Source organism: Coccinella septempunctata, chromosome 7 (genome assembly GCF_907165205.1).
Source record: "Coccinella septempunctata chromosome 7, icCocSept1.1, whole genome shotgun sequence".
Classification (NCBI taxonomy): domain Eukaryota; kingdom Metazoa; phylum Arthropoda; class Insecta; order Coleoptera; family Coccinellidae; genus Coccinella; species Coccinella septempunctata.
The window spans coordinates 21,714,435-21,718,352 of record NC_058195.1 but is presented as its reverse complement, the minus strand read 5'-3'; the positions used below and the strand labels follow the sequence as shown (position 1 = coordinate 21,718,352).

The 3,918-nt window shown below is 35.0% G+C and overlaps 1 long non-coding RNA gene across 1 annotated transcript; it reads right to left on the bottom strand.

The window, feature by feature from the left end:
• Positions 1 to 403: 403 nt before the first annotated feature.
• LOC123317417 lies at positions 404 to 945 on the bottom strand. The gene is made up of 3 exons (XR_006538165.1): positions 810 to 945; positions 555 to 748; positions 404 to 464 (listed from the first exon to the last, which is right to left on the bottom strand). It is a non-coding gene; the product is annotated as an uncharacterized LOC123317417 (long non-coding RNA).
• Positions 946 to 3,918: the final 2,973 nt, after the last annotated feature.

Sequence of the window (3,918 nt, the reverse complement as noted above, 5' to 3'; positions counted from 1 at the left end):
CCCCTTGCTCATTTTTGACCCAAAAAATCGAGATTTTCGATTTTTGTTTTTGCGCTGGAACGGAAGCCTCATCAACGCTGATTACGAAACCGGAAATCCCAATTACATCAGACGAATATAACAAGAGATATTGCAGATTGAAATTTGCTACTTTTGAAAAATGCCATTTTCAAGATGAAAATCTGAACGGAGAGAGATAGGCTTTCAGGAATACTTGCAATAGATTCAGCATATTCGGAAACCTATATTTTCATAATGAACTTCCAAATATCCGACGTTGTTCAAAGAAAAATCGAATTTATTGTTTTTCCATTTTTCATTTTCCAGTTCAATGTGAACTGCTCTCTGGAGTGCAATTCTCTATTGAATCATCAACTGTTTATTTGGTGGAATCATCCCCCCTTTCCACATGAGTTCCATCTACTGCTCCTAAAACACCTCTGAACCCATATTTTAAGAAGAATCTACAAAGAGACAGATAACATTATTATAATGCTAGTTTGCCAATATAAAATATTTGTGAATTACTATAGAGTGTGAAACTGTTTTCTTACCCCTGTTTGACCAGTCTAATTGACTCCTCGGTAGTAGGAAACTGAACCCAAGTGGGTAATAAATACTCAGCAATTGTAGAACAAATTTCATTTACCGCTCTACTTACTGAAGGTTGACTTGCTGATAACCAGGTATTGGAACCTACAGAATTCTGGAAAGACCCTGTGGCCTAAAAGTTGAGAGTAATCAACACCTAAAATGTATAAACCTCAGATCAATTCCATTCAAACAATTACTTGAAAAGGCTGAATTACTTTTTTGGGTAATGCAATAGCATTTGCATTTTTTGTGGGTAAAAATTGCTGTAAAGCATTTATTAAGTTTATGGTGCACTGCTTCTTCAGTCTAAACATTTTTATAAACTGAGCATCCGGCATTTCGAAAGGATTCTTTTGATCACGCAACCTTCTCCTTTCAATTCTCATAAAGTTCCTATTAAAAACAACAATGATTTTCAGATCATATATATTATTGTCGAATAATACTCACCTGTTATGGTTTTCTTCTAATAACAACCCAATAAACAAAGCGATATTATTATTATCATTCATTATGAATCTATTTCAAAAAGTTGTTCACCAGAAAATAAACAAACCATTCGACATAACCTCACAATATATCATTCGATAGGCTTCCGACCACCTCTTGAGTCCTCGTAAATATTTACGGTTTCTGTAAGCTACAGATCACCGAAAGAAAGTCCAGAATCGCATTCTTCCTGTAAGCTCGTAAAAAGTTACAGATTGGCTTACAGATGAAAGCAGAATACCACCATTATTGTTTTTCCATTTTCAATTTTCCAGTTCACTTTGAACTGCTCTCTGGAGTGCAATTCTCTATAGAATCATCAACTGTTTGGTTTGGTTGAGTCAACAAAGTAAGTATTATACACTCCATATCCTAAGACAGTAGTAGGACACCCTGATTTTTATGCAAAGGAGCAAATAGGTCATTTTAGGGGGGTCTAACCCCTTGCTCATTTTTGACCCAAAAAATCGAGATTTTCGATATTTAGTTTTTGAGCTGGAATGGAAGCCTTATCAATGCTGATTACGAAACCGGAAATCCCAATTGGATCAGACGAATATACAAGAGATATTGCAGATTGAAATTTTCAACTGTTGAAAAATGACATTTCCAAAATGAAAATCTGATCGGTGAGAGATAGGCTTTCCAGAATGCTCGAAATGGATTCAGCTTATTTGAAGACCTATATTTTCATGATAAACTTTCAAATATCTGACTCTGTTTAAAAAAAAATCGAATTTATTGATTTTCGATTTTCAATTTTCCAGTTCACTTTGAACTGCTCTCTGGAGTGAAATTCTCTATAGAATCATCAACTGTTAGGTTTGGTTGAGTCAACAAAGTAAGTTTTATACACTCCATATCCTAGGACAGTAGTAGGACACCCTGATTTTTATGCAAAGGAGCAAATAGGTCATTTTAGGGGGGTCTCCCTTGCTCATTTTTGACCCAAAAAATCGAGATTTTCGATATTTAGTTCTTGAGCTGGAATGGAAGGCTTATCAATGCTGATTACGAAACCGGAAATCCCAATTGGATCAGACGAATATAACAAGAGATATTGCAGATTGAAATTTGCAACTTTTGAAAAATGACATTTTCAAAATGAAAATCTGAACGGTGGGAGATAGGCTTTCGGGAATGCTCGCAATAGATTCAGCGTATTCCAAAACCTTTATTTTCATACCAAACCTGCAAATATCTGACTTCGTTTAAGAAAAAATCGAATTTATTGATTTTCGATTTTCAATTTTCCAGTTCACTTTTTATGCAAAGGGGTCATTTTAGGGGGGTCTAACCCCTTGCTCATTTTTGACCCAAAAAATCGAGATTTTCGATATTTAGTTTTTGAGCTGGAATGGAAGCCTTATCAATGCTGATTACGAAACCGGAAATCCCAATTGGATCAGACGAATATACAAGAGATATTGCAGATTGAAATTTTCAACTGTTGAAAAATGACATTTTCAAAATGAAAATCTGATCGGTGAGAGATAGGCTTTCCAGAATGCTCGCAATGGATTCAGCTTATTTGAAAACCTGTATTTTCATGATTAACTTTCAAATATCTGACTTCGTTTAAAAAAAATCGAATTTATTGTTTTTCAATTTCTCATTTTCCAGTTCACTTTGGAGTGCTCTCTAGAGTGCAATTCTCTATTGAATCATCAACTGTTAGGTTCGGTTGAATCCAAAAAGTGAGTTTCATACACTCCATATCCTAAGACAGTAGTAGGACACCCTGATTTTTATGCAAAGGGGTCATTTTAGGGGGGTCTAACCCCTTGCTCATTTTTGACCCAAAAAATCGAGATTTTCGATATTTAGTTTTTGAGCTGGAATGGAAGGCTAATCAATGCTGATTACGAAACCGGAAATCCCAATTGGATCAGACGAATATAACAAGAGATATTGCAGATTGAAATTTGCAACTTTTGAAAAATGACATTTTCAGAATGAAAATCTGAACGGTGGGAGATAGGCTTTCGGAAATGCTCGCAATAGATTCAGCGTATTCGAAAACCTTCATTTTCATACCAAGCCTTCAAATATCTCACTTTGTTTAAAAAAAAAATCGAATTTATTTTTTTTCCGTTTTTCATTTTCCAGTCCACTTTGAACTGCTCTCTGGAGTGCAATTCTCTATTGAATAATCAACTGTTAGGTTTGGTTGAATCAAAAAAGAAAGTACTATACACTCCATATCCTAATTCAGTAGTAGGACACCCTGATTTTTATGCAGAGGAGCAAATAGGTCATTTTAGGGGGGTCTAAGCACTTGCTCATTTTTGACCCAAAAAATCGAGATTTTCGATATTTAGTTTTCGAGCTGGAATGGAAGCCTTATCAATGCTGATTACGAAACCGGAAATCCTGATTGGATCAAACGAATATAACAAGAGATATTGCAGATTGAAATTTTCAACTTTTGAAAAATGACATTTCCAAAATGAAAATATGAACGGTGAGAGATAGGCTTTTGAGAATGCTCGCAATGGATTCAGCTTATTTGAAAACCTATACTTTCATATCAAACTTTCGAATATCTGACTTCGTTTGAAAAAAAATCGAATTTATTGTTTTTCCATTTTTCATTTTCCAGATCACTTTGAACTGCTCTCTGGAGTGCAATTCTCTATTGAATCATCAACTGTTAGGTTCGGTTGAATCCAAAAAGTGAGTTTCATACACTCCATATCCAAAGACAGTAGTAGGACACCCTGATTTTTATGCAAAGGGGTCATTTTAGGGGGGTCTAACCCCTTGCTCATTTTTGACCCAAAAAATCGAGATTTTCGATATTTAGTTTTTGAGCTGGAATGGAAGGCTAATCAA